Source organism: Amblyomma mixtum, chromosome 7, assembly GCF_055824585.1.
Source record: "Amblyomma mixtum isolate Tamu chromosome 7, ASM5582458v1, whole genome shotgun sequence".
Classification (NCBI taxonomy): Eukaryota; Metazoa; Arthropoda; class Arachnida; order Ixodida; family Ixodidae; genus Amblyomma; species Amblyomma mixtum.
In genome coordinates, this window is record NC_143018.1 from 137302010 (window position 1) to 137318728 (window position 16719).

Consider the following 16719-nt stretch of genomic DNA (forward strand, 5'->3'; position numbering starts at 1 on the left):
CTGTGAAGCGTCTATAAATCGGCGCTTTCCTTGGCGAGAAAGAGGACTGCATAGCAAAGCAAGGAAGTGGCAGCGACAGGAAGAAACGAGAAAGCGACAACGTGCAGAAAAACCGCCTGAACAGTGTGAAGAACGTCTTGCAAAGCGTCGTGCTAAGGATGCAGCTCGGCGACAACGTTCCACCTCGCAGAGTGGTTCCACGCCATTGATCACCGATGAATATCAACACCTGACTGCTCAGGGACGCCGCAATGCTACCAAGCGAAGGCAATGCGCCAAAGAATCACCAGAAGAACGCGCGCATCATTGCTAACGCAATTTACCCAGTTTTACCAAAGCTAAACCACTGCCAATACTTTCTTTTGAGGAAGGGAATAGCGCAGTATCTGTCTCAGTATCTCCGTAGTAGAGTGCTCAGGCTAGCTCGTGAGTCCCCCCGCTCACTGGGCATAAGACGAGCGTCTGAAAAATTACGGGGCAATCATCAGCCATTAAAAATTGGGACGTAGACTGGTACCCCCCGTCAGATGTTGGCTTAAATAATAAAGAAATTGTCGCTTGGAGGCGGCTCCAAACTAATACCTTCACGAACCTCTCTATGCGTTTCACGTGCTACCAGAGCTTGGCGACAACGATCAGTGAAAACACTGTGGGGCGAGAGGGATACTCGACCACATAATTTCGGAGTGCCCACAATCCACAGGGGTGGGACAAAATATAGTAAGTAGAGAAGCCCGAGTGGCCCTGGTGGGAAGCGCGGACCCTCCCATACAGCGGTTAGACCTGCGGTTTAAAAAAAGCAAGTTGAGCATAATTCGCTATGCGGGCCTGACATTACTTTTGTATTACGTTTGGTAAAGCGCTAGGAAGCAAACATGCATCATTTCGCTAGTACTAAGATGAGCAGTATTTGCGCAGCATTTTGATGGAAAATTACTTAGGACAGCCGTTGGTCACTGCGCCGTCCGGTTTCTCACAGCGGCAAAATACCTTTCTTGCCGCACCTTCGGTGGTGCTACAATCCATTCCGTCCTCTGAAATGGATCAGTGAATAAAAAGGGCGCTCAGTTGGTTAGCCTGATGATCCGGGTTTGCTCCTGGCATTGGAGGCCGCGTTTAAATGAAATCTGAACGGAAAAGAATCCGTACGCGGTGTGATGTCATTGTACGTTAAAATTATCTCCGTGATCGAAAATATTCCGTAGCCCTCCACTATTGCATTTCTTTATTTCTCTGCCTGTTCCACCAACTGTATTGTCTGTGCAAGTCAAATACAAAAAAAAAATATTTTTTTGCTTTATTCTAATTACGCAGTATAGGGTACATTATAAGCACTGGAAAGAACATTTCGGGAGAGATCTGCTTGGTCGGGACCAGAATTATAATGAAAAGACTAACAAACCGACCAAATTATTATAAGAGGACTGCCGTCCGATGCCGACTCGGCACCTACTTTAGGATCGATTAGGTAGGAGCGGCAGACGAGCTTTTACTGCGAAAGAATTGCTAATCCCATTGCAAGAAAAGCTGGTGTTGCGTGCGTGTGTGCGTACGTGTGTGTGTCGTGGTGGCATAATGGTTATGGTGCTCGGCTGCTGGGTTGAAAGTGGCGGGTTCGATCCCTGCCGCGGCATTCGCATTTTCATAGAGGCGATATTCTAGATGCCAGTGCACTGTTCGATGTCAGTTCACGTTAAAAACCCCAGGTGGTGGAAATTATCCGGAGCCGTCCACTACAGCGTCCCTCATTGCCTAGGTTGCTCTGATACGTTAAACCCTATAAACCACCCGGCTGCTGTGGTGGCTAAGTGGTTATGCGCTCGGCTGCTGACCCGAAAGACGCAGGTTCTATCCCTGTCAAGGCGGTCGAATTTCAATGAAGGCGAAGTGTTCTAGAGGCTTGCGTACTGTGCGATATCAGTGCACGTTCAAGAACTCCAGGTGGTCGAAATTTCAGGAGCCCTTCACTACGGCGTCCCTAACAGAAGTGCAAGAAGCCGGGCTAGTTGGTAATCCATGATGAAAAACAGCGCAAGGAACGGGACGAAAACACGAAGAAAGACGACAGCGCCCGTGTCTGTGTCTTCTTCCTTCGTGTTTTCGTCCCGTTCCTTGCGCTGTTTTTCATCACGTCCCTCACAGCCTCAGTCAATTTGGGACGGTAAACCCCATAAGCCGTAAAAATTCCCAACTGCTGGAGTCGATCTTAGTTGGCGTATGCCGGCAGATCAATGACGGCCTTGCATGCTGCTCTAATGATACTATTAAATGTCTGTTCTTTAATTGAACGCACTTGGTAGTACGGGCAAGCGTACGTGATTCTACTTATCATGAAGGATTGCAAGATCCTGCCCAGGTCGGCTTCTGTCATGCCTCAGCGACGGGTGGCAATGCGCGCCACCAGCCCTCCAATCTGGTGTGCAGTGAGGGGTGGCCGGTGTATCGCTTCCCTGTGGTATTCTTCTAAATAAACATGTCAACAACCCTGATCGTGGCTACCGACGTCATTGGGCGGTTGTCAACGTGTGACTCGATGGGCTTTCGAAGGTGGCAGTCTCCCTGTGAGGCTTGTTTGTTCCTTATAAATAAAAGTTCTGATTCAGCCGGTGGACTCGCAAGTGCGTTCCCCTGCACGAAAGTCTGTACCTTCGATAGCTCGTTGCAGTGACTCTGCAATCTCTCTGTCGGACCCGGAGTTGGTCCTGTTGGGACTTGGCATCCCACTGTTGGGACTGGGTGTACGAGCCAGGACACGGTCGACGCGACGGTGAGTCAAATGACTTTTATGTACAGTATGTACAAGGGCTTTTACATGATACAAGGGCCAAGAGCACCACGGGCTGGCACAAAGAAGAAGGGCGGCCCCGGCGGCGAGCGCAGCTCCGGCGTGATGGCTCTTCTGCTGCCCGTCTGCAGCGCGGGCTCAGCGCGGCTCCGTTTTTAAAGCCGCCGGTGTTGGTTGCGGCAGCCAGCAGTTCAAATCCTCCAATCAGGTCACGGCACTGGCCACCGTTCAAATTAGACCAATGGTCGAGAGGCGACGGCCGGAGAAGCGTCGAAGGAGTTCGCACCGACGGTGAGGAGGGGAGGAGGAAGGGTCCGCGTCGGCGCCGGCGAGACGGGATGATTCACGCTGCACGCCGCGGCATGTCCGAGAGAGTCTGGGCCTGCTTTGAGCGTCGGCGAGCGCGCAGCGCTGGTTTCCAGAGAGGCCAGCCAGCGAAATGTGGGCGCCGGCACTACAGTCCACATGGTGATGCCTTCGGCGTATATACGAAATATGGAGAACGAGGATGCATCGAGGGGAAGCAAACCAAAGGGGTCGACGCGGAGCGAGTCCCCACGACTTCCATTCGTGCGCAGTGGTTCCGGAACACATCCCCATCGGACGGCCATCTTAATTAAGATGTGTTAAGCGACCCCATAGTGTTTTTACTTTTTCTTGACTAGCTTTCCTGCATTGTTTATTGAGAGGATATTAGCTATCTTTAGAATATTTACCTGAGCACAACACGGTGTTGACGTAATACAAGACCCTCACGCGAAAACGGATAGTCGCCGTCAAAAATATACAGCCCACCGCACGCGGGCGCGGAGCGTCTGCAGGGCGAGTAGTTGCGTCCCATTCTCCCAAGCGCGCTTGGTGCGAGGGTTTAGAGTGGTGGTAAAATCCATAGGTGAAAGCTCTTCTTGCTCTCAGGAGGGCGAGGGAGCCAGAGTCTCGCTGGCTGTGATATATTAAGTGCGGCGTTCGTGTTCTTACTTTTTTTTTAATGCGATGTTGATTGCCTCAGGACATACAACGGTATGTAATGATAAATGAGGATGCTAAATAAATTAGTAAATGTTCGCTGATCTAATGAAATCGAGCAGTGAACGATGATGAGGTCCTTGTGTCCAAGCTGTGTGAAGCACTATTATCGGGCGAAAGACCCGCTGCCGCCAGGTGCCGAATTCTTGACGGCTTCAACGCCGGGCAAACCCACAGCAGGTGGTGAATGTCGGCCTCAAGATTTCGGTTCTTGCAGACTGGACATCCTGGGCGGGGAAATACACCTTCGAATTGCGGCCACTTTCGTGTAACGGCCGGAGTTAGGGCAACCCTGACCCGGATCCTACGAAGCGCAACCTCCTCTGCACGGGTAAGACCACGGAGGAGAGTTACCGCACACGGAGGGATTAGAGCACGTGTGCGGCGCCGGAGGTGTTCCTTTTTTTGTTAAAAGGAGGGTGGTGTCATCCAGTGTTAGGACTCGAGGCGAAGACGAAGTTGGGGTCACAAGGTGGGTCGCAGAATCTGCACGGCTTTGCGAACTCAAGAGGTCTCGTGGGACCCACTGATTTCGGATTGGCTGCGGGATGCATTCCGCGAGACGATGGATGTCCTGGCAAATGCCTGGGGTGCGACTGACGCGTCGTAGTAGGCGTATGACTTGAAGAGCGTCGGTGCGGATGGTAATGCGAGCCGTAGGTAGTAGGGGAACGGCCGCCACTGAGCAAAGTGCCTCTTGAACGGCAAGCAACTCCGCACATAAGGACGAAGGAGGTTCTGGGAAACGAAACCTGGACGTTTTTTTGAGGGCAGGCTTGCAAGGGCAGTAAATTGCAGTAGTGGTTTCGCAAGCCTGGATGCCTGCTTCAACGTATAAAACAATGGAGCCATGCGACAGATGGGCGTCTTGTTGTGTAATTCGTTCGCGAAACGACGCCTCCGAGAGGGTAGATGATGGCCGACGTAGATCAGTTGGTTTGTTCTTACTTCTTTCTTTGCGCCTGTGTAGGAACGCTTGCATCGATGCAAAACACAGTCACATTGGGAAGCTGCTCCAAAGTGGTTTCCGCGGTGCGAGCAGCGTAGCTATCGCGGGCGGTAGAAAATAAGCCGTGACAACTGTTTCGCGCTTCCGCAGAATGTATGTCAAGAAACTGCAGTGGCCGAACAGATGCCACTCCTGCTTCATCGGCAAAAAAAAAGCGAGCAAGAAAAGGCCTCAAGCCCGCATAGCGCCTGTCAACAAGCTATGTGCTGTGTTTCAATTTCTTTCAGGCTCCTTTTATCAGTTTGTTGCTAGTCCTTAGCAAGCATTTCCATCCTTAGCTTCTCAGCGGCAAGCCTGGTTCCTCTTTTTTTCTCGTCCGTGGGCTCGGTTTCCTGATGCATTCCTTTAGCTCCTTTGCCCCTGTAGGATGCGCTTCCGTTCATAGCGCACACCTGGGATCGCAGGAGTGTCCGTCCTCGATCACTGGCTCGGTGCATTTAGAACAGGTAACGACGTCAGGTGTCGGACTTAGGTCCGCCCTATGTCCGGCCTTGAAGCATGTATAGCAAACTTGAGCTCTTCCTTACCTTAAAATCATCGGAGTGTAGAACGTTGTCAACGCCAACGCCAATGAGCACAATGAACGCTGACGCAATATGGCTTGAGTGCCGCGTTTCTGCCACAGCGTTGCCATTGCCAACCCATGGAGCGCACTACTGAGATGTCCACTGTTCTAAGAAGGCAGTTATGCGCCTTTGCTTTCCTTTCCAAACTCCCGCTCCGTTGATTTCGTAGCTTGAAAGGCGGCTGTGTCCACTGTCCGAGGGGGAAATTTATGCGGCTTCCTTTACTTTTGAAGCGCAAGGTCATTTGAAGATGAAGAGTAGGCACCCGGCGATCAAAGCACGAGGGCACGCAGTGAAGCTTTCTTGTTCATTTCAACCACCTGGGTATCATTATGGAGTTTTAGAATAGAGGACCCCAAGCTTTGGGGACCCCAAGAAGTTTGGGGCGTCGAAGTGCGCCTGCGCAGAACGCAATGCCCGCCCTGCGTCTTGGGTTAAAGTTAGCGGCGAATGCTATTTTGGCGAAATAGCGTGCGCCCCAACGCTACTCTACCTTCAGGCAGCATGCCGGAGCCCGTCGAAGCGGGGCCTCTCGCTAGACACCGATTCGTCGTCGTCGCTACGCTGTGCCCCGCGTTCACGGCAAACTAAATGAGCACGAAGCTTTCGCTTTGTCTAAACCTGCCTCAACCACAAAATTTTAGCGATAAAACACCCCACATTTTCAGATTGCTTCTGTGTTTACAAAGCTGCTAGGCTTGGAGAGCACGCATTCTTTGGTCGCCGTAGAGATGACTTGATGGGACGTTCGAGTGGGGTTACCCGCCTACACACATAATTTTTACTCTTAAATCGTGTGTCTACAATAATAACAGTCTGTGACGAAGAAATGAACGCATATTTTAAAATCTTTTCAAGAGTATCTTTTTGTTTTGCCGCAGTGGCGCTGCAATCGATAAACACAAGCCTGGCTCCACTGCGTAGGGGAGACCAATATTCTAAAACGCACCGGCAAACTCATACGTAGCGCTGGTGCCCGCTATTTCCTTAGGTCCTCAAAGACTTGGGGCCCCTATTCTAAAACTCCCTCTTAACGTGCACTGACATCGCACAGCACACGGGTATCGCCTCCATCGGAACGTGGCTGCCGCAGTTCGGTTAGAACCCGGGTACTCCGGCTCGGTAGCCGAGCGCCTTTCTTTTTGTGTGTGTGTATGTGGGGGGGGGGGGGGGGTTGAAAGCTGCAGTTTAAAAAAGAAAGTTGAGCGTAATTCGTTAAGCGTGCGTGACATTGCTTGGGATCATACGTTTGGTAAAGCGCTACGAAGCAGGCGTGCATCATTTCGCCAGCAACGGGATGGCCATTATTGCTCAGAATTTTGATGGAGAATTACTTTGAACAGACGTTGGTCATTGCGCTGCGGATTTTTCATAGTGTCCCAATACCTGTCGTACCACACCTGTGGTAGTGATAGAATCCCTACGCCCCACAAAAGGGCCCAGTGAATAGGATGCTCGGGTGGTGAGCCCGAGGGTGAGGGTTTAATCCCGGCCTTAGCGGGTGCGGTTACTTGGAGGCGAAGTGAAAAATCTCTTTTCGGCGGTAAGATATTAGTGTACCTTAAAAATATCAACATGATCCAAAATATTCGGAAGCCCTCCGTTACGGCATCTGTTTATTTCTTTGTTTTTTCACACACTGCATTCTCTGCGCAAGTCAAACAGAAAAAAAATGGTAGTGGCTTAGCTCAGCTACGCCATGATACGCGTAGCGAGAGCTACCTTGGCGTCTCCGTTTGGAAAGACGTTCTTGTCTTTGTTCAGGCTTCTCCGCCGCGCATTCACGCGCGGCGGGCCGGCACGGCTCCTGGCGCGGCAGCGGGGGCGGCGGCGAACTCTGACGTCATGCGCCGCGTTCCTGCTGCTCCTCTCTTCTTTAGCGCATGCGCAATGTCGGCCTCCCAGGCTCATGGCGAAACGCTCGACCTGGTAGCGTAGTGTAGCTTTCGCAACAAAATGTTCATCATTTTTATTACGCACATTTTAGGGCACTTGTAAGCACAAGAACGAGAACATTTCGGGAGAGATCTTCCTGGTCAAGAACTGAATTTTAAAAAAGAGACTAACACTCCCGCCAAACTTCTATAATAGGACTGCCGCCTGATGCCGCCTTGGCACCATTTTTAGGGTTGATTGGGTAGGAGTGCAACGCACTTTCAATGCGAAAGCATTACTAGTACCATTACAAGAGAAGCTGGCGGTGTGAGTGAGTGCGTGCGTGTGTGTGTGTGCGTGTGTGTGTGCGTGTGCTTGTGCGTGCGCGCTTGCGCGTGTGCGCGTGTGTGCGTGCGTGTGCTGGTGTGCGCGTGCGTGCGTGCGTGTATGTGTGTGCGTGTGCGTGTGCGTGTGCGTGCGTGTGCGTGCGTGTGCGTGAGTGTGCGTGCGTGCTTGCTTGTGTGTGTGTGTGTGTGCGTGTGTTTCGCGGTGGCGCAAAGGTTATGGTGCTCGGCTGCAGGCCCGAAAGAATCTCGTTGAAAAATGCATAATTTGATATTGCTCTTCAGCATCGTCAATTATCTCACAGAAAAAAAATTTCAGGCGGGACGGAGCGCTCGCGCTAGGCCCACAGCCATTAAACCATATTATCATCTGTCATCATGTCGTCCTTTTCCTAGGCTTGCCACCGCGTATCATTTGGTGTGAGGTGCGGGTTCCTCCTCGTCATCCCGGGCCCTGGAGCATCGCCGCCTTCTGCTCGCCTTCGTCGTTGGCCGAGGGGACCTGGACTCCGCCGCCGGCTCAACCCGAGCCCGAACTGACCAGAACCGACCAGCCGCTTTCCCCAGCCCCGTCCCCAGCCCCGACCACAAGACACGACGACCAAGACCAGACGAAGAATGACCCGACGACGACCCGAATCAAGACGGCACCCCCGCCCAAGCTGTGCGGCGAGTCTTAACCCCTGACCTTCGACTGTGGGCGACCGACCGTTGGACCTGAAGCTCCAGGGACAACCGTTCACCAGATCATCTCGTTCATCTTGGTGGCAAGCCTAGGAAAAGGACGACATGATGACAGATGATAATATGGTTTAATGGCTGTGGGCCTAGCGCGAGCGCTCCGTCCCGCGCCACTGCCCTCTTCTTCATCTTCGTAACAATATAGAGCATAATAGAACGCGAACAGAAGCATGACAAACAACTTCAATCCCTGATGCACAACCAATGCACACACGATATCGTTCTTTCCAAGTACACTGTAAAAAAATTTGCTCAAGTTTACGTAGAAACCTGGAGGCAATGCGTTGCCGAGCACTTTCCGCAATTCATAAACGGACACTTTAAGAAACACGGCCAGTCCTTAAAGGGAAGCTGAAGAGATTTTCGAATCATTAAAATGCTCACGTATGGATGCGGGAACCTTAAAAATCATGCGGGTAAAATTTTTTTGCTGATTAATCACTTAGGAGCGACGTAATCGCCGTTTAAAGTTGCGCGGTAGCTCCGCCCCCCGCTGTCCGCCGAGCGCTGCTGATGACACTGACGATGCGAGCCGAAACCGGAAACCGTGCGGTGGTGACGTAAAAGTTGGTGTTCCGTCGCCTCGCAGCCTCCGCGACCGTGCTTGTTTCTGCGTGCGTGCCATCATAAGCTGCTTCGAGCTGCCCTGTGTTTCTTTATTTGTGCGTTTTTATGTTTGTGGTGACGTACAGAAACGTGTGCAGCATCGAGTGAAGCGGTGAACCATCATGCCGGCGTTCTGCGCAGCCTTCGGCTGCACTAACACCAGCGGCCGCGACGATGTGGTCTTTCATTATTTCCCGCAAAATAAGAAGCTTTCCGCGAGGTGGGGTCGCTGCTGTGATAATGCCTGTCGATAATGCGTTCATGGGGCCTGTCAACAAAGTCAGCTCGACTGAAACCCGGCGTAATACCGTCTGTCTTCGCGCACAGGAGCTCGTCACCGCCACCGAGGCCAGCTTTCGCGAAAAGGAGGAAGCTCGAGGTAAGAATTTGTGTATTAACTCTATGAGAATTTGACTGCGCGAACCGGTGGTACTGTGTAGTGTATGGCGCGTTATTTCGTGGATGCAAGACTTTCGGTAGTAGTGAGATGAACGGCGCTGGAATGAGAACGTCAGGAGGGCAGCAAACTGCAGCTTACAAAATAAGTGCTTAGCTTTTATACTTGCAGGCATGCATCATGCATCTCGTACAGCATTACTCATATCAGAGCTCAGCCCTAAATTTTTTGGCTGAATAAAAATCTTAAATTGCTACTTATACTGCAAGAGCTGGAGCGGCGCGAAGTGCGCCTCACAACCGGAGACTGCGCACCGCGCGTGAGCAGAGAACTTCGTTCGATATGCGAGCATGTTAAAAGACGTTATATGCAGCCTCTTTACTCAATTATGTTGGAGCTCACATATTCTACGATTCATGCGTAGCCCTCAGTGGCGAGAACATAGGTGGTAATACGCGGCACATTTTTCTTCGTGCTCGGAGCACCGAGAAAACTGTTTGCAGATGTTTCTGGTATACGGGCGCGCGGCGGTTCGTTTTCAATTTGGTTTCGCCTGGGGCCTGGCTGATAGCCGCCTCGTCAGCGCCCAATGTGCGCAGTCATGGCGCTTGCAGTCCGGCCCCAAAGCGTACACTTTTTTTTTAGCGATCTACGTCGGACGCGCCCGCTGGCGCTGTGTTAGCGCATGAAGTTGCCTGCCAGGGTGTAAATTTTTAAAGAGATATTTTTTGCTTGGCTATAGTATTTGCAGGAGGTGCTCCAAATCTGCAAATACAACATAATATGAAAATAAAAATTTATTTAAGATATGCAGTTTAGTGAGCTAATGGAAGCCTTCTGCCTATTACTGGTGTCTTCCATATCCCCCAATATAGCCCCAGGGATAAAATTAATACAAGGTTAGTTACCCATTTTTAAAATAAAATTTGGACCTTCTAAAGAAACACCTGGTATATAATAAATGACCTCACTTTGCACGGAGCTCGCCAATCAACAAAATGGTTTATGAAATAAACCAGAAGATTTTACTCATACTGAAGCACACTTTTGTTCTGTTTGCAACAATAACATCATATGGCTTATGCCTTTCAGGTTCTTGCCGAACTGCTGCAAGATCAAGACTGCACACCAGACGACAGTGCCAATCAAGAGTGCATGGAAAATGACATCACACCTGGAGGCTGCACACCAGACAGTCAAGAATGCACACCAAACAGCAATACAAATGAGGACTGTGCAACAAGTCGAATGCCACTGGCAGATGCTGCTGAGAACCCTGCACTGAACTTTTGTAAAAGTGCTGACAAGTCTGTTCAAGTTCTAATGCAGCCAACACCAGTAAAGTGTTCTGCCAGGAATACATTTATATTAACACATGTAGTCGTAAAAAATTGCCGAGTGCTGCATGGCTTCATACATTAATAATAATATATAATTCTGCGCCACGTGTGCTACAGCCAGCCTTGCGATTCGGCCTGCTCGGTTGCAGCCCGAGGCCATCGAGTTAGCGAAAAAAATCACTTGTCGCTTGATCTGAGAACAGCACGATAAAGGCGGCCGCAAACGGGTGGAGATATTCCTACAAGGGCTTGCAGTATGAAGCAACTCGCCTAAACAAGGATTTTAATTTACTGCCAGATACCATCTTGGCACGCAGAACGGAAGGCGCACGTTTGTCACCTCGACGAGTTCTGCCGCAAAGCGCCGCGAACTTGTGTTTTACGCGTGTGTTATGAACTGAGCCGGCACCCAGCGACCGTGAAGCGATGCCAGCATAAAATTTGCGTGCCAAAAGAGCCTGATAACTTCTTGCGCATGTCAGTGGTCTGTGTGGATTACAAGCAGATTTGCGGCAGCACCGACAAGCGGCAAGACAACAGTGCCGACGATCGCATTCCGCTTTGCATTAGGAAAATTTCGTGGAGCAGTGCTATACAACATTTGCTCGCTTCAAAATTAATTTATTGTATCTCTGAATGAAGTTTGGCTTGAAAAGTATGCTTACGAAAGGACATTTCCAGCACGTGGAGATGCTGACACTTCGCTTTCGTTCAAGCCAAAAGCACCGCTTGCGCCAGCATCGTTGCTTCCTTGGAGCGGTTTGCTCTTTGCGATTGGTTCGTACATGTAGGGGATGACGCCAAGATCCTCCTGGTAATCTTCGATGTGTTCCATTGGGATATAAGCATCAAACCAACAGCCCGAACCACCGCGCGACGCGCTTCATGTTTTACATCGGCGGCGACCGAGCCGGGCTCACCGAGCCAACGCCAGTGTTCACGTCACGAGGCGCCCAACCAATCACAGGCGGCAACGAGGCGCGCGAGCTGGCCCGAGGCTGCTGCTGCACTTTTCGCCAAAATAAAATAGGTTTACGCTTTCCTCTGCCTAATTTCGATGAGAAATTCGAATTCCGAGGGTGGAAAACTGTAAAGTGCATCTCTTCACTCAATTTTTTTGGGAAACCTTTCAGCATCCCTTTAAGAAGGACTCAGTGCTCTTAATCACGGATATTATGCAGAGTTTAGTGCGTAGACCAACCGTAAAAAATGGTTTACGTCTTCCTACGTTTAACCTCTTTCGGACCCTTCTCTGTGTACTCGTACGTAAACTGTATACTCATACGTAAGCCAACCGTATAAAAATTGTTTATGTATTCTTACGTTTAATCTCTCTTGGACCCTTTTCTGTGTACTCAAGTGATGCGGCTTGTCGCCAAAGCTTGAACAAAAGTTTAAAGTAAGACGACCATACTGGCAAGCCGTCTGAAGTCATACTGACACTGCTGATGCATGGTGCGGCCAGAATGATGGCGTGGAGTGTTAAGTTGAATATAAGCTGTCAACCGCATCCAGATTCTTAATTTGTGTGACTGATCAACGTGTCTTGACTCACGTTCAATCATGTACAGTAGCAGTCCAGGTGCAGAAGAAATGAAGTACTATTACACACAAGCTCTTCCTTTATGCGTGTTGTGCATTGCGCATATACAAAGCATGTGGCTTAGAATGAAAGAAGAGTGTTTGGGTGAGTAAAGGCACATACGTTTTATTTTCGTGACAAATTGCATACATTGCACGTCTGCATATTGTTGTCAGATTCATCTGGAAAGCATAAGAAAGACCTCACTTAGCAAACACAATCAAACTATTCACTATTGACCAACTGGCTTTTGTAGGGTCTTGCAAAAATATTTAATGAGAACCAAACCATTACGTTTCATTGACCAAATTCATTTTTTCTTTACAGGAAAGAAAGTAAAATCCACAGGACCAGGAAAAAACACACAATGCGCTAACCTGGACAACACTGTGTGCATGAATGCCCTGAGCTGCCGAAAAGAAGGTAGCACAGGATGGGTGCCAAAAACAATTCAATGCAGATACCTTCTTGCTGTCCATAGTACTCACTGCAAACCTTAGTGAGCAAGGAACAAGTGACAACATCTTAATATGGCCGAAAACTTGCCCACAAGCAATGTGCAAGTGCACTTCCCAAAATCTTATGCTCGCTCGCAGCTTCAATTATCTCAGCACGGGCAAGAAAATGTACAGATCTCCGATTTCGAATGAAAATGCAGTCAAAATACCGGTCACTGCCCATTGAGGTATTCCAATAAGTGTGCAGTACGCCTTACAAGGAGCGCATCCTCATGCTTTCAGAATGGGCTCTTTGCAGGAATCTAACCAAATGCCATTGCCATGTGGACCTTATCGAAATGACCCAAAAAGATGAAGTGTCCTCACGTGTCTGGTGCAAAAAAGGGCTAAAACATGAGTCTTTCTGCTTCTTCATCAGCTGTGAAATGTTCTTTATTCCTGCTGCTTCGCACAGCCTCACAGTCTCTTTTTTTGTCTTTTTGCGAAACCGTTCTATATCAGCAAAACATCTCCCTCACAAACATTTCAGCACCCATGAAGAAGCAGAAATACCCACGTCTTAGGTATTTTTTGACAAATTACATAAGGAAGGCTCGCCTTTCTGGGCCATTATTTCAAAAAGGTCCATGTGGCAACAAACTTTGGGACATTTTCTGCAAAGAGCACTAAGTTCTGAAGCCTGAGAATTCATTACTCATGAGATGCCTGTTCATATGACAGGATACCTCAATGATCTGTTACTGGGGCCTGTGAGTGCACTAGCACTAAAATCAAGGATGTGTACCTTTCCTCGCCACGTGCTGCAACAATGTATGTTGTGAGCAAAAGCATTAAGGTATCGAAGGACTGTGCTTCCAGCTTGCTTCCGGAGGGAAGCGCAAGAGTCTGGCCATGCTCAGCTGTAACCTTTGCTGCTTGTTCATTGAGTTCTGCAGTGAGTACTAGGGACAGAAAGAAGGCACCTGCATCAGCTAGTCTTTGACTCCCATCCTGCGTGACCTTCTTCTCGTGCAACATAGCAGGCAACTCCATAAGATCCTTCATGCACATGGCGTCATTCGAGTCAGTGTGTTGCATCAGCTATTTCTTCCTGGTCGTGTGGTTTGTGCTATTTTCTAGAAATTCTTTAAGAAATTACAACCTCATCCTCCACTTCCTGAATACAAAGTGCTAGACAGGGCTGTTCCACACGTTGTGCAGCAACCTGGCTATTTTCTCATACGTCAGAGGCACTCAGCTATCAAGCAATGCTTACTGTATTCAGCAGTGGAGTGTACATGCGAGATATCATTATTTTCAAGTTCTTGCAGTGACATCTCAAACAAGAATATCGAAATTCTCCTCAATGTGTGCTGATATTTTCAAGGATACGCACTCTTATTAGGTGAAAAACAAAAGCTGGTCAAATACGAGACAGCTGAAGCAGAGCACCAAGGTACTCACCAATTGCTTGAAGAGCTGTCTGCCAGTTCTCGTGCCATCCCAAATATGGGTACTTTTGAGTGCACTCCTGTCAATGTCTTCATCACGTCAAGCCACTCCAGCATTTCGGTCGAAAGATTTCCCTCTAAAAAAAAGGAGTTTGTTTTGTTAGACTGGTCATATTTAATTTTACTTTGCCCTAGGTACAAGGCATTTTACTGCCCTAGACTAAACAATACCAATGATGAATCACCTTTCGAATCTTCTCATATATGATCACAAAATTTGGTGTATGTGATACACTCTTATAAATTCTGATCAAAATAAAGCTCACATAGTTAAGTATCATTTCTAGAAATGTGGTATCAAGGAAGGAGGCTAACCAGATAACCTCCATGAATGTTTTTTAGATGGATGCAAGAGTCGGCACTCTAGCATACAAAATGTAAAGGGTCATCCACTCTTACTGCGAACACATGGCCGCTCTTTTCAGACAGCCACTGCAAGTGACACAGCTGCTCATCGCAGCAGTGTGGCGCTGGAGAAGGAGCTGAATGTGGTGTTTCGCCTCATCTGCCAATTCGTTTCGATGGCCTTCCAATGAGCCTTTCAAAGAGCACAGCCATGCGCTCGCGTGTTCGCACTAAGAGTGAACGACCCTATACAATATGGCAGGTTTCATCTTCTAACATGTAACTTCATGCTCCAATCACGATCTAATTATGCAAAAAAATTTTCAACCTTCCATTCTGCATAAAGGAAAAATTCCTATGGGCTCTGTTCACCAGCCTCTGCAAGTACACGCAAACTGTGCACGTTTTACATTCAGTTTTGATAGCTTTGCTCTCTATATGACGTCTTGTAGTATAAAACAAAAAAATGAAATTTTCAGGTGGTCGAAATTTCCGGAGCCCTTCACTACGGCGTCTCTCATAGCCTCAGTCGCTTTGCGACGTTAAACCCCAACAAATCAAATCAAACAAAACAAATCAAATTAATTTTTCATATTGCCTGAGCTACTGAGGAGGTACAGAATATAAATGCAAAATGCCTTTTGTGCCTGCATAAAATTGTTAATACAGATACAGCTGTGCTTAACTTAAAGAACTATTGTTCACAACTGGGCTATTTGGTATTAATTCGCTGAAGCCAGAAAATGTGTGTAAAATATGGTAAGTCCTAGTTCTCTCTCGTTCTTGTGTTCATTTTTTGCTACTCGTTTCAACAAACCAAGGCTGAAAAAGCATTAAAAGAGGGACATGCAAAATAGTATAAGTGCAGCAATTCATACGCCTTTATAATGTGGCCATATATCATTATGACATGTTAAAGCCAGAGTACCATATCTATTCACCATGCCGGAGCACTTAAAAAAGGCGAAAGAAGTACTAAATGAAGGTTTGCTAATCCCCTAAGCACGTCGCAGAAAAAATGAGGCGGGGTGTGATGTCTCACCTCTGTAGAAATCCAAGTCATGACATTTGCTTCCCCCATGATGAATGCTCAGCACATAATAAGGCGAAAGAAGGTTTGTCATTTCCAAGAAAAGGTCATGGATTCATAAATAGTGCTTTCTGCTCATAAGACAGAGCGGCACTCATTGGACATTCTACCTGCAACGCAAAAAGCAGTTTGTTTGAGTGGACGAAACTAGAAAGAAAGCATAACATATCTATGGCCAAATGTCTGAACTAAAAGAAATTGAGGGTATTGTAATAGTGAATATGTTAATATATCGCATGCAAGATATGCATGACATTCAACTCAGCTACCATTGGCTTAGCTACTATCTTGCATATTATTATCACAAAAATACTGATATAGTACTGTCAGCATTAGTAGTAGCAGTGAAGATTTCATGGAAATAAAGGAAGGCACTTAGTGTTGGTTGTCATTTTCACAGCAGGCACCTGACCAATAGCCAGTGCAAAGGAACCGGGAGAAATGGCCGAAGAGAAGACCAGGAGGAAGGAAGATAGCATAGGAGGACATGGAGGACATAGGATATAATAGGAAGGCAAGGCTTGCATAAAGCAAAATTAAGACATTAGTAAAGATGTACAAGACCAACCACATCACTGTACAGAGTGGAAGACTTTAATTTGCCATATTTAACTCACAATGTGCTCTCATATATCCTTGTAGTAAAATTGGTGATTATTAATACCATAACTCAAGGAGTGAAACCAGTGCAGGGGTGAAGGGCAGTGAATTAGCCATGGGCGTGATGCTTGTGCCTTCCTAGCGGGAGACAGATTGACAATTAAGTTGAATATCAGGTCTCAGATACTAATAGTTCAATATTGGCAGCTGCGCATTGTTTCACGCACCCTTCTAAAGCATATGTGCAGCATTTTTCACAAGACAGTGCATGCTTCAGTTGGGGTACCTGCTGGGAGAGTAGTGTACAGTAAGGCTGGAATGAAATATGAGCCACACTGATGAACAAAACAAATTATTTTGCCTGTGCGCTTTCAACTGCAGTATACAGCTAGCCTAATTCATGTTTCAGGGTAAAGAATCTACCGAAGTACTAATTTACAAGCCTTTTCTAAATTAATATCTCGC